The sequence below is a fragment of the Hakea prostrata genome, chromosome 1, assembly GCF_041222555.1.
Source record: "Hakea prostrata isolate BN-2017 chromosome 1, UWA_Hpros_2, whole genome shotgun sequence".
Classification (NCBI taxonomy): domain Eukaryota; kingdom Viridiplantae; phylum Streptophyta; class Magnoliopsida; order Proteales; family Proteaceae; genus Hakea; species Hakea prostrata.
The window spans coordinates 28,665,066-28,688,248 of NC_142600.1; the positions used below are offsets into that span (position 1 = coordinate 28,665,066).

At 41.6% G+C, this 23,183-nt stretch overlaps 1 long non-coding RNA gene, 1 other non-coding gene and 1 pseudogene across 2 annotated transcripts; 2 read left to right on the plus strand and 1 right to left on the minus strand.

The window, feature by feature from the left end:
- Positions 1 to 50: 50 nt before the first annotated feature.
- On the minus strand, positions 51 to 17,661 carry LOC149028630 (acetylserotonin O-methyltransferase-like; annotated as a pseudogene).
- Positions 1,074 to 14,161, plus strand: LOC149028631 (uncharacterized). Its single transcript, XR_016172241.1, has 3 exons — positions 1,074 to 1,162; positions 13,597 to 13,941; positions 14,042 to 14,161. It is a non-coding gene; the product is annotated as an uncharacterized LOC149028631 (long non-coding RNA).
- TRNAG-GCC (transfer RNA glycine (anticodon GCC)) lies at positions 16,625 to 16,695 on the plus strand. The gene has a single exon. It is a non-coding gene; the product is annotated as a tRNA-Gly (tRNA).
- Positions 17,662 to 23,183: the final 5,522 nt, after the last annotated feature.

Below are 23,183 nucleotides of genomic sequence, written 5' to 3' on the forward strand. Positions count from 1 at the left end.
CCAAAAACTGAAAAGAAGAACACAACCCAATAAAAGAGAAATCTTATTGATCAAGCATAGGCTCGGATGATGGATTGAATGGCTGGAATGTGAGTGAAATTGTAGCTCCTAAAACTTGCTTTGTCAAGAATGTAATTAAGTCCATTCTTGTTTGGTCCTCTCCTTTCTATTGGTAGTATGTGCCATCATGATCATGTATAGCATTAATATTACGTACGTCTTTGTATTTGTACTCTTTTTCGTCCTCGACAATGATCACCATTCCTTTGTTCTGGGCAATTGCTTCTCTACATTTCTTTAGGGCCTGTTTGGTTGTGTGAGTCCAGGGATTTCAAATCCCTGGACTCATGAGTGGGCATAAAAACCCTGTTTGGTGGGAAAACATGAGCCCATTCAGAAATCAACTCATTTCAAAATTTAGGCTAAAATTGTGAATCAGCCGAGTTCGTCGATTAGGGTGAAATGAGTGGGATGAGCATCTTCTATAAATACCCCTTGAATGAGCGCATTCCACATTTCGTTTTGACGGTGTCTCGACGCGAACGGCTTCCTCTTCCTTCTCGCTTCCAACGAAGGTCTCCTCTCGCTCTCGCTCGAACGACGTCCTCTTCCTTCTCGCTTCCAACGAAGGTCTCCTCTGGTTCGAACTCGAACGTTGTCCTCTTCTCTTCTCGCTTCCCGAACGAAGGTCTCTTCTAGCTTCCCGAACGAAGGTCTCCTCTCGCTTCCCAGAAGGAACGAACAGTAGAGTGAACGAACTCTTTCAACAAGCAAGATAGAGCAGAAAATCGTCTTCGTCTTACTCTACCAGCAAGATAGAGCAGAAATCGTCTTTGTCTCACTCTCGTCTTCGTATTCTTCTCACTCCACCAGCAAGATAGAGCAGAAATCTCTCATCTCTGATCAGAGACTAGAGAGATCGAGACGAACACCAGGTAACGGACTAACAGGGTAAGTGGGTATAGAATTTGTCTCTTTTTTCCTCAATTTATTAGCAGTACCCCTGATTTGAGTTGTTTTCTTTGTTTTATGAATCGGACAAGTAGACTGAGCAGTACCTGCGATTCTTTCCTGAGATACTCTCTTCCTCTGTTCCTCATAGTCTGAGTCCTGAGGTATAGCAGTCAGCAGCCAGCGAGCTGCCCTTTCGGCCTTTCCTGTGGTACTCTCTTTATTTATTTTATTTTATTTTTCAATTGAGTCAGATTCGTTTTCTCTTGTTAATCTTGTGCTATCTAGAGTACGAAAGCTATTGTATGTTTGAAACATGAAGATTGCTAGTTGGTAGCTAGGGATTCTATTGTATGTTTGAAACATGAAGATTGCTAGTTGGTAGCTAGGGATTCTTACTTTTTGAATTCTTGGAATGAAAAGTTTTCCATTGAAGTGATTGCTATTACTTTTATTTCACCCAGGTCGTGCAATTGAAATGGGTAGCAGCATGTGTGAAGTTATAATTTCTATGTTCATCATGTTGCTTGATGCTCTTTTTGCTGTATTTATAAACTGGCTATTTTCTAATTGGTACTCTCCCCTTCGGGGTGCCAATATGTTTGCTTTTTTCCATTAATGCTCTTCGTTGAGTTTTCTATTACCTGGATGGGTCCATAGTGAACCTAAACAGGGTTTCTGATTCATATCACCCTAGCAGACTCCTAAATTGATATAGTTGTAGTAAGCAGTTGCTTGGATGTGTCATACTGCTATATTATGGTAGACCATGATTTGTCAAGGCATATAGGCACCTTGGTTTGCCTAGTTGCCGTTCCTAGATGCCTACACAACTAGGGGACCATCCCGACTGCATGCTAAGAAAATCTTTCAATGTCTTTCTCTAACTGTTTTTAAATTCACTTCAGTTAGAGAAACACTGAGGTGTTGCATTTTTTATTTTGTTTCTTGTATTGTCATTTATCAATTAATGACTCCTCACTCACACCAACATTTTGATTTTGTTTGTTCTATTGATGTTGGTTCTCAATGTTATGGACTTGTTAGCCTAATGCTGGGATGATTGTATGTTCTTCCAAGCTTCATTCCAATGGTCCCATTTCCATTAGTCAACTTAACAATGGGATCCTAGGGAAGTTGCTCTTGTACCCAGTGCCACATGATTTCAGTTTTACGTTGGTTTCAGGGACTTGGTCTTCATCTTTGGTATCATGGTTCCTTGCACTTGAATCTTGTTAAGTGCTTACAGTCTTCAGTCTCAGGTGTCTTGGGAGTAGTGACACATGCTTATTACATCTTTGATTCAACCATCTTAAAACTTAAAAGGGTTATCTGCAAAACCCAGAATTTTTATAAAGGTTAGTGCCCTTCGTTTTTGTTGGAATTTATTAATTTGATTAATAAATGAAATGCCCAAGGGCAATATTGGAAACTCACTATTAGGGCGGTTACAAAATAGGTTATATATTTTAGTAACCACCGCATTAGTGAGTAAGTAACGGAGTAATTCATTCGCACGAGCGAATCTCTGAGAAACGGCGGCTCCATCTCTCTCTCCCTCTCTCTTAGAATCGCAGGCTTAGATTTTCTTCTTTGCTAGTATTTGATCTTCATTCCATTAATCCACGGCATTTGGGTTGTGGATATTATTCCCTTTCCCTGTGATTGAGGAATCTCGCTGGTAAACCTTTGGTGGTGGAACGAGAACGTGGATCTAGACTTCCGCTGCGAATACTTCAAGTAAGGGAAAGCGAATTCAGGTAAGGAATTTTTTCCCCATCAATTAATTGAATTGAATTACTTTTGACGTATTACCTACATTGGCATCAGAGCCATTGGTTCCCACGTTTATTGTTCCTCCCCATTGTTTAATTTTATTGTATGGATCCAATGGGAGGATCAAGGGTTTAATACGAAACCCATGGGAGAATTGATAGGGTTTTTGGAAACCTTTATTTTTTATTCGGATCCGAGTGGGAGGATCCCTATGAATTTTCCTAATGAAGATTTGCATGAATTGATAATCCATGATGATAATTTTTGTTAATAATTATTGTTGGATTTTTTTCATGTGTTTTTGGATGAATTTTTGTAAAAAAAAAAAAACGTGATTTTCCGTTTTTTTTTGAAAAAAATTCCGTTCAAAGAAAAAAAAAAATCGTTAAATGGGGAATTGACGTCGTATGTACCCGGACGGATGCTTGAGAAGGTGAGCCATCTCGGAATCCGTTTGGTCACGAAGCCGGACGGACTCTCGAGATGGTGCGCCATCTCGAGAATCCGTTTGGTCACGAAGCCGGGACGGACTCTCGGATGGTGCGCCATCTCGAGAATCCGTTTGGTCACGAAGCCGACGGACTCTCGGACGGTGCGCCGTCTCGCCGAATCCGTCTGGTCACGAATCGCGGGAAGGACTGTCCGTGCTGGTGAGACGGCAGTCCGTGCGGGGCTGATGGATTCCAGATGGAGAGCCGTCTTAGAATCTGTATCAGACGGATTGTCAGACGGTGATCCGTCTCAGAATCCGTCTGAATTTTTTGTCCAATTTTGAATGTGTTTCTATTTATTGGACATCTATGGCTCACAATCTATGTGATGTTTGAGCATTAAGGGCCTAATGGGGCCTAGTGGGAGCTAATGAGGTAGAAGTGTTCTGTGTGAACCACCTCATAGCTTTAACATGATTGCATGTTTTATTTTGATAAAACTATTTTTTTATTTATGGGTCTATCAATCATGTTTCTTGCATAGAATGAAGTTAGTGTATAAGTCTATGTGGGTTTGCATGAGAATTTGATTGAATGTTTTTTTAGCATCTCTTTTGGTTTGAGTGCTTATCCCATAGGTTGACTATGCTAGTGTGATTTTTGTTGCATAAGTTGTATTTTATGCTAGATTTATTGAACTCATTCTTGTATGTAATATCTCTAGAAAAATGGCTGCTACCAAGAGCATTGTTGCTGACCTCACTAAAGGAGATAAGCTGAATGAGAGGAATTATGACCTCTGGCACCGAAAGGTGCAATATCTCTGGAAGAGCGGGATATGCTAGAGACCATAAACCGGACCATGAACCCACCCGAGGAAGGTACCACTTGCACATCGCGAGGACCTTGATATATACAATGCTTGGAAGAGGAAAGACCGGGTAGCCAGGATTACAATCCTGAGCTCCATGAGGAATGACCTGATGCTTCGTTATGAGAAGCATAGGACTGCAAAGTCTTTGTGGGAGGCTGTGAAGTTCCAGTATGGAGGGACTTCCACCACAAGAGGCCGCCAGCTCGGACTCACTTTTGACGGTTATAAGATGCGCCGGGGGTCACACCATGAGGCAGCATATAACCATCATGTCTAACATGATTAGTGAGTTGAGCGCATGTGGGCGCCAGAAGACTGATGAGGAGCAAGTCTCCGCAGTCATCAGGTCATTGCCAAAGACTTGGGAGCATATGAAGATCTTCTTGACTCATGCTGATGAGGTCAAGACTTTCGATCAAGCTGCCAAGCACCTTGAGCTTGATGAGGATCGGATGTTGGCCGATACCCCTCAAACTGATGTATTTGCTGCTGAAGCTAGCACTAGTAAGGGTGTAGGCTTCAAGCGCAAGAGAAAGAAAGCTCAAACTCAGCGGTCCAAGCAAAGTAACCAGGGTGGGAACAAAAACAAGAGTGGGCCCAAGCATTCAAGGGGGACTAGTGCTGGCAAGAAGAAATCATCTTTGATTTGCTTCAAGTGCCGAAAGCCTGGTCATTTTGCTCGTGATTGCAGTTGAGCAAGAGGTATGTCTTGTGTGTTATACCTCATCTTGTTATGTAACAAGTTCTACTATGCTTGCTGAACTAAATCCTTTGTGGATTGTTGATTCAGGTGCGACAGAACACATAACAAGGGAACGCTCGAGCTTCGTGGAATACCGTCGTATTCCAAGAGGAAGCAAAAGGATAACGATGGGGAACAGCTCAAGCGTGGAGGTTCATGGCATAGGCACATGCAAATTAGTTTTGCGAGGTGGCCGACACGCTGTTACTCCATGATGTGTTGTATGCTCCGGACATTCGGCGAAATCTTGTTTCGTTATTTATCTTTTAAGACATGGTTTTAGAATTGTATTTGAAAACAATTCTTTGGTTTTGTATCTGGGTGATACGGTTTATGGTTATGGTTTTCTTGATAATGGTTTCATTGTATTGGATACAATTGATTATTCATTTAATTCTAGTAATGCTTTTGTTTGCCAAAATACTTGTGTGTATTGATTCTAATTTGTGGCATGCTAGACTAGGACATATTGGCTTAGATAGGATGAACAGGTTGGCAAGAGAAGGTCTCTTAGGCCAAGGTTCACTATCGATTTGCCAACTTTGTGAGTCATGTCTAGCGGGAAAAGCAACTAGAAAACCATTTAAAAAGGCTTTGAGAGCCTCTCTTCCTTTAGAACTTATCCATTCGGATGTGTGTGGACCCATGAATGTGCATACTAGAAAAGGACAGTCATATTTCATCACATTCATAGATGACTATACAAGGTATGGTCACATTTATCTAATTTCTCATAAGTCGAAGCTCTGGAATGTTTTAAGAAATTCATGAGCTTGGTTGAGAATCGATTAGATAAAAGGATTAAAACTCTTAGAACGGATAGAGGTAGAGAGTATCTCTCCGATATGTTCAAAGGGTTATGTGATGAAAAGGGGATATCTAGACAACTTACTATTCCGGGGACTCCACAGACAAAATGGGGTTGCTTTGAGAGGAGGAATAGAACCTTGCTAGACATGGTGAGATCCATGATGGCGCGAGCAAATCTACCCATCTCTTATTGGGGAGATGCTTTCTTGACTGCGGCCTATATCCTCAACGAGTTCCAACCAAATCGGTTCCTTCCACACCATATGAGTTGTGGACCGGAAGGAAGCCAGATTTGAGTTACTTGCGCGCATGGGGATGTGCGGCATATGTTCACTCTACTTCTCACCAATATGGAAAGCTTGGACCCGGAGGAAGAAAGTGTATCTTTGTGAGATATTCCGAACCCTCAAAGGGCCATGTCTTCATTGGACTAGATGAGAATGAGAGGAAAACGGAACTTGAGTCTAGGGATGCAACATTCTTGGAGAATGATTTTCCATCTCTTTCGGGAGTTAACAAAGAATCATCGGAATTCTTTGAGATACAAGATAGTGGTCTTGTCACTCCGGGGATTCAGATTCCGGATAATGAACCCGGGGTTCATCCGAGAAGATCCTAGTGGGAGTGGGAGTGCAGATGTGATAGCTACCTTAGACGGTGAGCAATCGACATGCACTTGCGCCGTAGTAGGCGCGGGCTAGTTCCTCGTCGACGTTTCGACATAGAGGATGAAGCCTACATGGTAACTCCTGAAGAGATCGGCGTGAGATGATTTCGGTCGATGAGCATGAACCAAAGAGCGTGCGGGAAGCTCTTGCGGGGTCAAGCTCAAAGGAATGGTTAAAAGCAATAAAGGAAGAGTTGGAGTCGATGAAAGTTAATCATGTCTGGGACTTGGTTGACTTGCCGCCGAGGCCGAAAGGCGATTGGGAACAAGTGGGTTCTCAAGATCAAAAGAAAGGCGGATGGATCTATTGAGAGATTCAAGGCTCGTTTAGTGGCTAAGGGCTACACCCAACGAGAGGGCGTTGATTATGAGGAAACTTTTTCCCCTGTGGTTAGGTTTGCCTCAATTCGCCTCATACTAGCCATTGTTGCTCGGTTGGACTTGGAGCTTTATCGGATGGATGTAAAAACTGCTTTTCTCAATGGAGAACTTGAGGAAGAGATCTATATGGATCAACCTCAAGGCTTTGAAGAACATGGACTTGAGCGCAAAGTGTGCAAGCTTAAGAAGTCCATATATGGCTTAAAGCAAGCATCTAGACAGTGGAATGTGCGCTTCCACCAAGCTATGATGGAAAATGGTTTTTCCATGCTTGAGGAAGACCACTTGTGTTTACACCAAGAGATCGATAATAATTATGTCATTCGACACTTGTACGTAGATGACATACTTATGGCTAGCAATAGCAAGGAGCTATTGGAAACCATTCGAGAAATGGTTGTCCTCCGTATTTGATATGAAGGACATGGGTGAAGCAAGCTATGTGCTTGGTGTCAAGATTGTCGAGAAATAGGCAAAAGAGATTATTGGGTTTATCTCAAGAGACCTATATTGACAATGTCTTGACGAGATACCAAATGCTGCTTGCAAACCAATTGATACTCCAGTGGAGAAGGGTTTGCATTTGAGCCTTGATATGGGTCCTAAGACTCCAGAGGAGAAAACCAAGATGGAAAGAGTTCCATATTCCGGTGCGGTGGGTAGCCTTATGTACGCTATGATGTGTACTAGGCCGGATATTTGTTATGCGGTGGGTTTGGTTAGTCGATACCAATCAAACCCAGGCATAGAGCACTTGAAAGCGATCAAGAGGATATTGAGATATCTCGGAGGAACGAGTAACTACATGTTGTGTTACCAAGGATCGGATTTGCGGTTAGTTGGCTATAGTGATGCCGATGGGCTGGAGACATCGATGAGCGCAAATCAACCTCTGGATATGCTTTCTTGCTGAATGGCGGGGCCATTTCGTGGTGTAGCAAGAAGCGAGGCTTGTATATCCCTCTCGACCATGGAAGCGAGTATGTGGCATGCTCAGCTGCGGTTCAAGAGGCTGTTTGGTTAAGGAGATTCCTTCGACATATTGGGATTGTGATGACATCCAAAGAGGCTGCCCTTGTCTCTTTGTGATAGTACGGCGGCTCTTAGCTATGTCAAGGACCCCAAGTATCATGGGAAGACCAAACATATACAGTTGAGATACCACTTTGTTAGAGACATTACATCAAGAAAGAAAGTTGTACTTAAGCACATATCTACTAGTTTGATGGTAGTTGACCCTCTTACCAAACCTATAGCCAAGGATGTTTTTATTTCTCATGTAAAATCCTTGGGCTTGCGTAGATTGTGACTTATTTTTGTACTGAGACTTTCTTATTAATGAATAATATGAGTTCATTCCAGCATTTTTTTATTCACTTTCTGTGTGATTGTGTTTCTTCTAGCATAAAACAACATATGTCAATAGGCAAGAGAATGGCTCACTCGCACGAGCATTCGCCTCTGGCGCCTTGGAGGCGAGCAGAGATGAGACGGATTGTGAATGACTTTGTGTAAGTCAATTCATAATCATGATGTCGCCTTGATTTGAAATCAAGATGAGTTTCTCTATTGTGAAGAGAATCGACATGAATGTTCCCACTATTCATGTTGCCTATAGGAGCAAGGTGCGAGTACTTTATGTGGCGCTAGGGTGGCGACAATAAAGAAACTCGGGTTAGGCGCAAGGGGTTGCGGCTGGACTAAGACCTGTATGGTGTTGAGATGGACATACGTTCTATTGTATATAGAATGCTCCACCATAGCACATATATCATACTATGTGTGCTTAGCGATCATTGGAAATGAGAGGATGGATCCCTGCTCCTCTCATTGTGTGAGTCCTGGACCTTATGGTCCATTAGTGTTCTTAGTGACTTTCGACGACATCATGAAACGAAGGGTTGATGTGGCTACTTTGGGGTGTTACCTATGGTCATGATAGATTCGACCTAAAGGGGCACTACCGGGAAAGGAGTCAATCCTGGAGTGTAGTGATGGTGCAGGGCGAAAGGAAAGGTTTGATTCAACTGCACCCTAAAAGTGTTTGCTTTGGCGCCAACTGTATGTGTTACGATAGTGAACATTTTAAGGACAAGAAGGTGATCTCTCGGAGGGATTGAGATACCTTTAGTCTGGTGAGTTTGAATAAACCTAGGACACTTGTGTTATACTAATGCTTATTTGATTTGTTTCTATGAGTGATGTGCCATTCCGCCTTCAGGAAGGTTTCTAGTTTGGGGCTCACGCGTGCAGGTATATCACCGGTCGCACAACCCATTTTGCCAGTATGACTTGTGGATATTAGTGTCTGGGACACAGGTGGTCTATGTATCTGGGATACATAGTGAAGAGATCAATATATATGTATATCCGGGATATGCATGTGTGTCAGGACACAAGAGGTCTATGTATCTGGGATACATAGCAGAGAGATTGAATGTGTATATCTGGGATATACAAGTGTGTCTGGGACACATTGAAAGATTAACACTTGCCCTTGTGCAAGTGGGAGCTGTTGGAATTTATTAATTTGATTAATAAATTAAATGCCCAAGGGCAATATTGGAAACTCACTATTAGGGCGGTTACAAAATAGGTTATATATTTTAGTAACCACCGCATTAGTGAGTAAGTAACGGAGTAATTCATTCGCACGAGCGAATCTCTGAGAAACGGCGGCTCCATCTCTCTCTCCCTCTCTCTTAGAATCGCAGGCTTAGATTTTCTTCTTTGCTAGTATTTGATCTTCATTCCATTAATCCACGGCATTTGGGTTGTGGATATTATTCCCTTTCCCTGTGATTGAGGAATCTCGCCGGTAAACCTTTGGTGGTGGAACGAGAACGTGGATCTAGACTTCCGCTGCGAATACTTCAAGTAAGGGAAAGCGAATTCAGGTAAGGAATTTTTTCCCCATCAATTAATTGAATTGAATTACTTTTGCCCCCCCCCCCCCTCCCTCTCCCCCCCCCCCCCCCCCCCTGCCCCCCCTTTTTATTTTTTTGAAAACCCCCCCTCCCCTCTCCCCCCCCCCCCCCCCCCCCCCCCCCCCCCCCCCCCCCCCCCGCAGGGGGGGCCCCCCCCCCCCCCCCCCCCCCCCCCCACGGGGGGGGGGGGAAGTAAAACCCCCCACCCCCCCCCCCATTTTTGTCTTTGTGGTTGTGATTGGCCCCCCCCCCCCAACTCCCCCCCCCCCCCCCCCCCCCCCTCCCGAGTACTAAAGGAAGTGACAAATTAGTTTCTCTTCATTATCAAATTCGTGATGTTGACAGTATTTTATCCCAAATGGAAATTCCCCTTGGTGGATTTCAGGTATGTCTTTACCTGCTGGCTTCTTCGTACCTTAACTTCCAACAACTTGCATTTGGAATAAAAGTAAAACTTGAGCTTCGATATCACTATTTATCTAGTCCAGTGTCGGCGCATGAGAGGGTCCATATGATAGAGGAACTCAAATCTATCTATCCATCTACCTTGACAAATCTCGAGCGTAAGAAAGAATTCCTTTCCGGTGCGGAATAAATGGCATTTTTCATTTTTTTTTTTTTCATACTTCGTAAATAATCTGTCACATGAAATCCCCATTACCGCCACATAACAGATAGATCGAAGTATATGGTCATCCTAATGTCACCGGGTATAGTGAATTAGTAAACTCTGTAGTGGCCCTAACTTACTTGAATGTTGGATTCATATTTTAGGCCTCTAATATGTTTGACCCCATTAATAAATTTAGAACCACAGAATCCTATTTAAGTAATTCTCTTCCTAATCGGTATTACTCCATATCTTTTTGATTACTTCTCATTTTCCCCCTCTTTGGTAAAGAAAAGAGGGGATGCAATGTTTTGACTTCGAATTCAACCCATGCAAAGAAGTAGTTCTTCGATTATCATAATGCTAATATTACTCGTATATAGTTGCCTGAAAGCAAAGTTGGCTGCTCTAGATTAGCGATCTTTGTATTAGTTATTTTAGGCAACTAAGTTAGGTCATAATATTTGCTACATTGCACCAATATAGCATTTGTTCTTTTACAAAGATTTTAGGTATTACTATACCTGCTTGTTTGTGCATTTACAGGATGTCATCTTCTAGCGTTAATGAAAATTCAAGTTCGTATTTGAAGTATACTAATACAAAATGCAAATGTGGGAAGCAAGCCCCGATTAAGATTGTTTGAGTCGTCACGAAATCCCAACGAGACTATATCAATGTTGTGTAGCCTTTCCTAACGGATGTGGCTTCTTTAAGTGGTGTGAACCACTAGAGCAAGTTAGCACATCCAATCCTCGCAATTCTTATGGATACAAGGCAGGGAAGAAGATGTAGCGAAGGTGGAGATGAGAGCTTTGAAGAAAAGAGTGAAAGAAGTGGAGAAAAAGCTAGGACTGATCCAAAATGTTTTGATTCTGATTGGGGTAGTACTATTTCTTCAAATGTTAGGAGTGCGATGGTAATTTTAGGACATCATAGTATGTATTTGGATCAAGGATTGTAGTTATGCCTAATATTGTATTCAAACCATGACATTTAGACTATGTAATCTACTATGATTGTAATGAAACATTTTTCTTTGATCTCTTGCTGTCACTATATGATTACTACTTTGAAAGGTATTGTGATATGAATACTATATAATTTTAATTTATTGAAATTGATTGTAGACCTCTATTAAAATGGATGATGAGCACCTTAGGAGGCAGAGTGAAGAACTGAGGAGACAGAGGCGGAGGAAAGCCGTGATATTTGTCATTATGGGTGTGGCCCTAGCAATGGAAAAGATTCAGAGACTGTTCCTAAGTAGAGCTCCATATCGGGGTGAGACTCTTCGTGGCCAACATGAGACAGAGAGAATCATTGGGGTATCTGATCGTACTTGCCGAGAGCAAACTAGGCTTGGTAGAAAGGCATTCTTCAACTTGTGTCAATTGGTGAGGGATAAGGGTGTCATGTTTGATAGTAGGTTTCTCAGTTTGGAGGAACAATTGGTGATGTTTTTGAGAGTAGTTGGTCTCAACCATTCGAATCGTGACCTTGCTCATCAGTTTAGTCATTCTGGAGAGACTGTGAGTCGACACTTCAATTTTGTTTTGAATGCAATAATAAAATTGCATCCGGAACTATTGAAGCCTCCATGCACGAGGGAATATAGAGCTAAATATTTTCCTTTCTTCAAGGATTGCATTGGTGCCATAGATGGATCCCTTGTCCCTGCAATGATAGCGGTGGGCGGCGAGAAAAGGTATCGGGATAGGAAGGGAAATGTTACTCAAAATATCTTGGCTGCATGCGATCACAATCACAAGTTCACCTATATCCTAGCTGGTTGGGAAGGTTCAGCCTCGGATTCAAGAGTTTTGGACGATCACGTAAATAGACAAGGACCAAGTCAACTAACGGTACCTGAAGGGAAGTTCTTTCTTGTTGATGCTGGCTTCCCTAATCGAAAGGGCTTCTTAAGACCGTATCGATGTACTCGGTATCATTTGAAAGAATGGAGGAACTGTCGTGAATCACCCAAAAATTTGAAAGAAGCTGTTTAACCCTGAGACATTCTTCCGTGCGAAATGTCATTGAACGAACCTTTGGTTTGTTGAAGAGGCGTTTCAAGATTTTGAGGGTTCAAGCAGAATATCCTTTCAAAGCACAAGTGAAGATTGTTTTAGCTTGCGTTCTTCTACATAATTTTATACTTAGCCAAAACACTTTTGAAGAAGAGGATGAAGAATTATCTGATGAAGAACTATCTGATGAGGACGATGAAGAATCAAATTCAAGTGAGGATCTAGAAACCGATGAAGAATCGATGAAGACCCTCCCATTACCAGTCATGAAGTTCACGATGACATTGCCTTTGATCCGAACATTTTCGTCATCAGTTTGCTCAAACAATGTGGGATGATTGGGATGGAGGAGTTGATTTGAATGAACTTTCTTAAATGATGTGTCTTGTTTTGAATTACTACTGATGGCGTATCTTAGACTATTTTGATAAGCATTCAGTTTGCTTTTTTTTTTTTTTTTTTTATGTCATCCTTTTGTATCCCCTCCCCTCTATCTTTGTTGGCACATTTTGGAAGATTGTATTGGTCAGAACTTCACGAAGAAAGAAAGTTGTTGTTTGCCCTAACTATTTCTTTACTATTGATTGCATGTCCTCCACATTGTGTTTTTTTCCCTTGTGAATTACATCCTCCCCAAAACAGAGCAACATATTGCCTTGCCGATCACGAGCTTGATTGCACATACCTACCGCTAGTGATTCCTATTGAATTTTGAACAATATGATATTATTACCTTGTTTTCTTTTCTTTTTTCTTTTTGGGTTTGGAGGTTGTCCTTAGCTTGGTAATCTCCCACACCGCATCCTGAACATCCTATAAGGTTAAAGGGTGATTTTAAGTGAGAGATGGAAGATAGAGATTAGAAGGTATTTTGGTTTTTTCTCCTTAGTTTGTATCTTCTTTTTTTTCTCATACGACTTGTTTAGTATATATGATTTAGTACACTTTTCAATTTGAACAGCATGCATTGTAAGTCCCTTCAATTTAAGTCTCGCATGTGACTAGCACATGACCTGTAATTAGTAGTCTTATGCATCCATTATAGTTTCTTAATCAATCTCATATGTGGTAACTGTGTGGTGAATTGTGTTCCTTTCTTTTTAATGAGAGTAAAACAGTACTTTGCTGTTTAATATTGTTCATACTGGATAAATAGCTACATAAAACTTAAATATGCACTTGTTTTGTTTCTTTTTAATGAGAGTAAAACAGTACTTTGATGTTTTGTTGTCCTCAAGATCATTTGGTTGGTTGTTGTTGTCTTTGTTGTCCTTGGCATCATTTTGAGGACATAGTTAAAATCACCATGTGATTATATTATTATTATTTTCAGATTTGTTTTGTTACAACTGATCTATTAATCTACCATAATGATGCTTCTTTTTTTTGTTTGTTAGATGGCAGAATCACAATCACAATCCCAATCAACTCAACCAAGAAGAAGGGATACAGCCAAGTGGTCCAAGGCACACTCGAATTTGTTTTTGCAGACTTTGGTCACCCACCATAAGTCTGGGAAAGGAGGAGATAATGGTCTTAGGCCAGCTCAGTTTGCAGAAATTGCAAACACGATTAATGTAACACTCCAAACTTCATATGTGGCTGATCAAATCAAAAACCATTATAGAGTGTGGAGGGCAAGAATCAAGGCCCTAATGGACCTCATCAAATGCAGCGGCCTTGGGTGGAATGGCGAAGAATCAAGGTTCGATGGACCTGAGCACATGTGGGCTTCCTTTCAGGTATGAACAAATCTGATTTTTAGTCAATATGTTTCATTGGAAACACTTATTTTTTGAAATACATTTACATATCAACATGTTTGTATTACATTTCTTGTAGAAAACTGAAGAAAGGTTTTGGAAGGACACGCAAGTCCTACCCATCCACTATGAGGTGCTTACGTGGTTTGGCAATGAAATTGCCACAGGTCAAGATGCGGGTCACCCAACTACTATAGGCATTGAGGATGTGGACTTGGCTGAGATGACACTAGAGACCGATGGAGAGGGAAGTGCTCAACCAACCCCGACTGGTCGAAGGTCGACACCTCGAGGTAGGCCAACATCAGAGGCTCGCTGAGGGATCTTCAAGTAAGAAGAAGAAGGCCAAGACTGCGGTTGATAAGATAGTAAGTCCCTTCAAGCAGTTGGCTAATGCCTTTGACATGTTTGTGGAGTCGGATTATCTCCCAGCTATGTCAAAAAAGCTTACAGAAGCACTCAAAGCAATTCCTAGCCTCGATGTTCGTCGAAGAATGGCAGCCAAGACTTACTTCATCAACCACAAAGCTGAAGCCCAAGTTTTCTTGGACTATGATGATGAAGAGAAGTTGATAATGTTGGATGAGCTGTTCCCTGTTGCCACTGGATCAAATGTACCCAGAAATTTGTTTGGATAAACTGGTATGTTTAAGTTTTAACTTGATGCTTTATGATGTATTTGTTTTCTTTTGTCCATAACTTTTTCTTTTGGCTTCTGTCATAAGAAGTGCTTAACTTCTCTGTTGCATGAATTTTTTGGACAATTTGTATAATTTGCTAACATATATTGTAGTAGATGTGTATCATACTTGTCATTTCTTGGGTGTATAATTTCCTTGAGTAGCTTGTTTTATTTTATGTCAGATTTGTGTCTCATTCTATAGCTTCTTTGCATAGGTGCAGGTCATAGCGAAGTAACTTCCTCTACAAGGAATATATATGTGGGTTTGCCTGTTTCTCCATGGTCTTCTCATTCTTTGCATAGGTGCAGGTCATAGCGAAGTAGCTTCCAGAGAGGCAGCCATCAAATCCCACCCAAAGCAAGGGATAGATGTAACTAGTATGCCGTTGGATCTGTATTCTGTACACTCTTGCAGATTAGATTAAAGCACTTGGATGGTGTCTTCCTGATTTTTTATACTGCAATGCAATGGAGGAAACAGTCCAATTCTTTGTGTTAGGAAATATTAATGTGTCAATTCAAAACCTCCAAATCTGATATGTAATGCATCTGATGTTGTCCATGAAAAAGCTATGATGGTGTTGATTTTGATTAAAATTTCCTTGGATTGCAGGTTTTGATGGAGTTGAAATCCATGGGGCTCATGGCTACTTGCTAGAGCAGTTCATGAAAGACCAAGTTAATGACCGAACAGATGAAAGACCAAGTTAATGACCGCTTCCCACTTGAAGTTGTTGAGGCTGTTGTCAATGAGATTGGAGCTGATAAAGTTGGTATTAGGCTCTCAACTTATGCTGAATATATATGGATTATGGGAACTCAAACCCAGAAGCTCTTGGCATTTACATGGTTGAATCTCAATTCAGACTAAGAAACAGATTCATTTTGAAAAACTGTTTGGTTAGTACTTTGTGTTTAGATTTTTTTTTTGAGCACCTTGTTGATTTTGTGGTGGGTGATATTTAAAATTTATCTTAATCAAATTAACTAATATGGTTTATGCAGAGCCGTAAACCATTTCAAGCAACCCATTTGGGTAGTTTTCACTAATTCAAGAAGTTACGGTTCTTCCAATGGTATCAACTGGTTTTTTTGATTAATTAGTTCACAACATGATTTAGTTTTGATCCATCATGGTCATATCTTGGTTTCAGGGTGATTGTAAGAGTCCAAATAGGCCTTGACGTTCCCTGCAATTCAGCCATATGGCTTAATTTTGAGTTTTATTTTGGATATCCTCATTCAACTTTGAGATCTTTTTTAGTGGATTTGGTGCCAATATGGTTTAATTAAGTGTACATCTTGTTTCAAATTAACGATGAATACCCTTTGTGAAGCTCTATTAGTTTCAAAGTCTGTAACTTCAGGTTTCACAATATGAAGTTCTCTTTTCCTTTATTTTCAAGAAATCGTTTGAGGGAATCATATCAATGGTAGTGCACAGAACAATACCGTTCACATGGAATCATCATTTTGGACTTCAGTTCTCTCTACCATTTTAATGACACCTTTTGAAGAAAATATTATATGGGCGGTGTTAAAGGTAGACTTCTTAATTCCTTTAGTTGGAAAAGCAAAACGTGATACACACAACCAAATAGGCCTTAAATCGGACTCCAGATAACCAAACAGTTTTTCAAGGTGAATCTATAGATTTCAAATCCACAGATTTAGGATAACCAAACAGTTTTTCAGGATGAATCCATAGATTTCATTCCACAGATTTAAGTAACCAAACAGTTTTCAGGATGAATCCACAGATTTCATTTCATCAGATTCAAGTATCCAAACGGTTAATTTTTTCATTCATGAGTCCATAGATTTGAAATCCATAGATTTGAAATCTCATTTCATTTCAAATGGCTGGATTCACACAACCAAACAGGCCCTTAGGATCTCAATGCATTCCTCATCTTCCCAGTCTTGTAGCACCCACTGCACTTGTCATTAAATAATTAATAAAATAGCCTCCATCACCTAGCACCAGTGGTCTAGTGGTAGAATAGTACCCTGCCACGGTACAGACCCGGGTTCGATTCCCGGCTGGTGCATCCTTCTAGATTTTGGTTTTTTTTTCGTGTTTTTTCAATATAACCTTGTGATGTTTTGCCAAGAAAAAAGAAAAAGTGAATCTTCTGATAGGGGAGGGGAAGGAATAGAAGCTTGGGTTTGATTAACTAACCATGATAAAGGCAGAATCAGCTTTAGGAACAGAGTGGAACATGCTAACTCCGATGTGTTCAACACCATCACACGAAAAAGAAAGCATGGTGGACACAACATGCGGGAGGTCGAAATTGATGCCTCTAAGCCATAGAAAGGCCATCACTAGCATCCTCAGCGTCATGCCATCTCCTCCGCCCACATCGAGTACCACTGTTTCGATCCCCTCGAACATGTTCGTACAACCCTCTACAAAGACAGACAGACACTGCCACCCTAGCATCGCAAGCCGTGGCATCGTTGAAGAGCTTGGAATGATCTGGGTGGGTAGCAGCATATTCCCAATGGTCATTGCCATGATGGGTGGTTGCCTTAAAAGCTGCCAACTTGCCGTCCTCACGATCACGGACGACACGGGTAGCAAGAGCTAGCCACGGGCCAACATCATTGGGCTGCTGCTGCTCTCTAGCAGTAGTAGTAAGGCCGCTACCGCCATGCTACGTTCTCATCCATTCTTGATTAAGCGACAAGAGATGGGCGTTAGGGCGTAGCCTGTTGTCTCCTCCTGGCCGGCTTGTAGTCATTGCAATAATGGTCTTCTCTTTGAAAACTCCCAATGAGCCAAGAAGCATACATAGTATGCAGTAGATCAGTGGAGATGACGGACAATCAAGAGCAATGGATAACTGAGCGAGCGTCATGGGTTGGCTAGCTGCAGCCATGACCCTCCAAGGCATGCATCAACCATGCCCAGTTCAATAGCACTCTTCACCACTCCCATCTCCACGAACCCAAATACGTACGTACCTCCATATCTCCACTTTTGCTTCTACATGCTTTTCATCCTGCTCCATCTTCGGCATCTCTCCTCTTCTTGCTCCAATTTTGATTTCCCAAATCCCTTTGCTATCTGTCTATGCCCTATGATCATATTCATCTCTCCTATATATAATCTTTTTCAATTATTGGATGAGCATTAATCACTATTTCTAAGGCTTTTAATGTTCTTCATAAACGACGACATTGTACAAAAAATTTTGCATCATAAAAGCTAGAATATTGCCGAATGTAAGTTGAGTTACTGTTTTAAAAAGTAGTGCATAAAGTTATGATGTTCATAACAGATTTAGGTGAACCTAATTTCAATTTTTGCGTTACATGTTAATCACGTGATAAGGGAGAAATAAACTAGCTCGAACTAGTTTGGATAAACCCAGGTCGGACCAGGTCGATTAAACCCAGGTCGAACCAGGTCGATTAAACCCAGGTCGAACCAGGTCGGATACACCCAGTTCGAACATACCAAGTCAAGGTCAGTTATACAAGCGTAAAGGCAGGATAACAAAGTGAATCCTAGTAAATTGATAACCGAAGACAAAATATTCGACTGGGACTCAATAACTCATATTTGAGTAAGACTCAATCACTAAAGTTCATATTGCAGTCCAAGTAATGTTTTAGTTCGAGACGAACTCATACGTGAAAAACCTATAAAAAGGTAAGGGAGTACAAAAGAAAGGTACGCTGAATAAAACTATCACTATTCGAATCATTATTGTTCATTACTTTTTTGTCTTCCTTAGTCGGATTCCTAATTAGATCGTCGGAGGTGAAAACTCGACCTCCACGGTCGAGCACATTCTTGCAGGTTCAACCGGCTGAAGGGACGAACAGGATTATGCAGCAACATCACGTATTTAAGGTTTTAATGATCTTCCCATCCAATTAAAAAGAAATTAAATCTTCCATTCAGATTCTGCATTATAGATGTCTAACAAAAGTCAAATTTTGCTTAGACATAGTTGTTTCCACATTAGTATGAGGCAAAGTGGAAATTTGTAACATAATACACCCAATCACCTTTTTTTCAGGGTAAAAATTAACTTAACTCATTGAAATTTAATAAGATGAAAATATATAATCGCATGAAAATACAAGGTTTGGATCTAAGCATCCACTGAGAAGAATTCGACCAAACTATCATACATTAAATAAAATCATCCAAGCCAAAGTATGACCAATTCCAATAAAATCTTTGAAAAAATGTTATACATCCAACAGCAACCCCACCCCAAATAAGTTCATGGGATACAAAATATTTATCCACTATATGACGAATAACTATCCTGAACAGACGTAAAAAAGTACAACCCATTATTATTCTGACAATTGATTGACACTTGTCACACTTCTAACACATCTCAAGTCCCACCGCTTCAAATTGCAAGCACGTAACTTCCTTTCACCTAGAATTAGTGCTAAATCATTTACAAAAGAAGATGAACTAAATCACTTTATCTTCTTTACTTGCAATTAAATGCTAATGTGGTGGAAATCCAGGTTAGCTTAAGGGGAGGAGAAAAACTTGCTTTTACTAGTGGCTTGAAAAGGAGAGGTGAAGTAATAATTAAAGCATGCTGGCTGGCCTTACCAGTCGCTTCAATAAGAAAATTCAGAATGGGCTTCGAGCAGGCTCCTTCATTAATTTTGTTTGGCATGATCCTCAAGTCGAGATATGAAACCTCGGTCAAAATTGAATCTCAAACCGGTGAATTTCAATGGTCAAAATCGAAATTTCAAAATTTCTGACAGCCGGCTTGAGGGTCCTGCGCATTATATGCACAGAAGCCAAGCAAATCCCTCCCTCATAATCTCATACACATCATTCTTTGATTGATTTGACCACATTTGGTACATCACGTGTATCTGCTCATTATATATATGGGAAAGGTTACTGATTGAATTCGATTGGTACAATAGAATCGACAATGGTAATCTATGAAAGCAATTAATGATGTTCTCTCAATTTTTTGTTAATTTACTAGTCCAAATAAACAAACAAGCCGAAAGCTAAGCAATCATTATACAAGGACATCAAAGGCATCTTAGTCCTTCAACTTCACTCGTTGTTGTAGCCCCCATTTCTTTCTTTTCTTTTCTTTTTCCTCCTTGTTTCTCTTTTGTTGCGTCTAGAACTTCTTCGAAGGCCGGATATTGAGATGACCTCCTTAAGAGCTCTCTAGCCAAGTAGAATAACTGGGATGCCTGCACACACAAAGAAAGCAAGAACGGTCTGGCCAAGTTTTGGCCGGAGAACTGCCTCCGACGCCCAAGTCAGCCTAGGCAACAATAAAGGTTCTTGAGAAAGTTCTCAAGAACGTAAGGAATAATTGAACAGATGAAGTTCTCATATCTTTCTCCATGTAGGAGGTAGGTTTATATAAAGGTTACCTGGAGGCGGCACTTCCTTGAGTTCCGGATCGACAGTTGAAGAGTGAGTGGAGTATCCTTTGAATAACGGCTCCTTCTTTGTCTCACCAGATAGAGCCGTTTATTTGTTGACTCATCTCCCCAATTATCGGAATGGATATGCTGAGTAGTTATTCGTAACTAACTCTCCTTGACTTAGTCAAGAGGGTCTTCTGAGACCTGCTTTGATCGTGGCTCGCCAAGGAAGAGATACACTAGACCGAGAGGGGTGTGTGTCTCTCCCGAGGGGGTCACTCGGGACCTTTATGGGGGAAGAGATACATCAGCCCAAGAGGGGTGTGTATCTCTCCCGAGGGGGTCACTCGGGACCTTTATGCTCCACAACAGAGCCCCCCATTCCGTGCGATTGACTTCTCGAACGTATGGAATGTTATTCTCAGGCTTCTTAGAAAGTCTCCTTTCTTCTTGGAGAAACTTTAAGACGTCGTCTTGAATAATAACCATTATTTCTCCAAAGCCTTCTTTAAAGTTGGGGTTTGTAACTCCCAACCATTGTTTTAATTCACATTTATTGTAGATCTTGATACGCCAACGGTTACGTTATCTCAGCCGTTGAGATACTCGATCGTAGACCATTCGATTAAGATCTTGAGCCTTCTCAATCTCAACCATCGTGGCCTTTCATCTTCAGTCGTTGGATTGTGACCTTTCAAGTACCAGATCTCAACCGTCGCCTTGCTTGATTTCCAACCGTTGGATGCGTCTCTTCATCTTCCTCCTCCTCACTATAAATAGAGGTTCAATCCTCATTTTCAATTTTTTGCTTGCAAATTCTCTCTGGAGTCTCCTTCATCGTTGCTAGCTCATTGCTTTCAACTAGCTTATTGCTTTCTTCAACTTGCTATTCCAACCCTTCAACCAGTAAGTTATCTCTAACTTTTCTCTATTTCTTTCCTTTGTCATTTCTTCATTATGGATAAGTTAAGAAAAGGCAAGGAATTAGCCCGAGCCACCTCCCGATTGGAGGTCCCGACTACTGAAACCTCAAGTCCCGAGATGTCTTCCCGAACTCAATCTATGCTTTATTCTAGCGAAGATGATTTCTCGGATTCTCCTGACTCTCATATTGTGAGAGCTACGGCCAACCTAGCTAGGGATGACCCTATTGACCAAGAACCCCTATGTTCTGATTTAGGAGCTGACTTAGTCAATTTTGATCCTTCTGTGGATTCCTTGGCTGAGCAAGAGGTTGATAGTATTAGTCAATCTCTTCCTGCTCAATTTCGAGTTGTTAGTCAGAGGCATTCTTCGCCTCGTCCACCCCTTTTTCGTCCTCAAGATTGCCGGAATCGTTGGCCACCATTTCTCCATACCGAGTTGCTTTCTGAAGAGGCAACTCTTGAAGAAAGGAATAAGCCAAAAACCCCATCTCACATTGATTATGACCTTAAGCTCTTGGGTCCCGAATTCTATCCCAGAGATCTTAACCAAAACCATCTGACGCGTTTGAGAGATTTCTGTGAGATTCCCAAGGATTATTCCTTCTTGCTCCCATCTTCGTCCAGTCGGGTTGGAGAGCCCCCTTAAGGGGCCTTCTCCCTCTATTATGATGCCTTCTTAGGGGGTCTTCGTCTTCCCGTCCAGAAACTTATTGAAGACCTTCTAACGCATTATGGAATTTCTCCTTCCAACCTTATTCCAAATAGTTGGAGAAATGTCACATGTTTTGTTGGTTTCTGCTATAATGTCGGAGTTAAACTAACATTCCCCCTTCTTCAACGTTTCTTCGAAGTTAAGAGTCAGTCAAAGGGGGGTTGGCTCTCTCTTCATTGTCGGGCAATTGACGCGGCTGACTGGTCAGGCAACATCATTTTGCCGGGATCTATGCCTACGTCCACCAAGGGGTGGAGACATCACTTTCTTTTCTGCAAGCCCCCAGTCCAGCCGTCATTCCCGACCACATTTGTGAAGAAAAATAACTTAGATCTTGAAGAACCCAATAATCTTATTGAGTTGTCCGCCGCCGAAGAAGCGGCTTTAGAAAAGATTATCCAGGTTGAAGGAGATTCAGCTGCAGTTCACGGATACTCGTTGAGGTATCCTTCTATTTTTCAGTTGTGGGGCTTTTCTCCGGGTGAGCCCCTTATTCATTGACGTTCTTCAATTTTCTGGATTTTCTTATCTTGCATCTTCTAATCTTCTTCGTTTGTTGTCGCAGTGGCTAACAAATTGGACATCAATGCTCTTCGGGCTATTACAAGCGGGAACACCAAGGAAGCCTTTGCCCGAAAGCCAGTGAAGAAAGGCGGAGCCAAAGAAACTGGTCCCGTCGTCCAAGTCCTTAGTGCTCCCGATTCATCCAAGCCTTCGAGCCATTTGATGAAGACGGCCAGGAAGAGTTCTTCAGCTGGAGGAGGCCCTCCCGAGATAGGCATCCCTCAGGCGTCCCCATCCAGCCGCTCGGGTAGACCTTCCAAGAGGCCTTGGGATGGTGAGGATGCTGCTGAGGGAGAATCCCGAAAGTCTCCCGTGTTTGTTCCTGGGTGGGACTTAACCTTGAGTGACACCGTTTTGGGAGATGCTAACGCAGCCAGGACTTGGCTTCTTGAAGGGATGATCCCGTCTGATCGCCAATATTTGAAAGATCTCTCGGATGACAAGTTTTATGCCAACGCCTATAGGTAATTCTCTTTCCTTCTTCCTTTGTAGTTCTCTAAGTAACTTCAGTAATATGGTATTTCAAATTTTCTTCAGGTATTTCTCGGGAACCGCGCATTATATGGGATAATGCATGATTCGCTCTGAGCATTTGACTAACCAGCTTCGGGACGTTGAGAAGGCTCGCGAACGGTCTGTCGTGGAACTTTTTGAGTTTATCAAGAAGGTTGAGGCTTTGAAGAAGCGGGACGAAGAAAGGAGTTTGAAGCTGAAGGAGATGTCCAAGAGCAAGGCAGCCCTTAAAGAAGAGCTTTCTCAGACCAAGCAAGACTTGGAAGAAGCCCTTAAAGAGAAGGAAGAACTTGCACGCGAGAAAGCTGAGATGGAGTCTATTGCCCTTGAGCTTCGCTTTGAAGTTCGGGCAGGAAAACTTCCTATTAGTGCCGATGAGGTCCCCGACGTCATCCAGAAGGAAATCATAGCTTCTTACCTTGGCACTTCTCTGTTC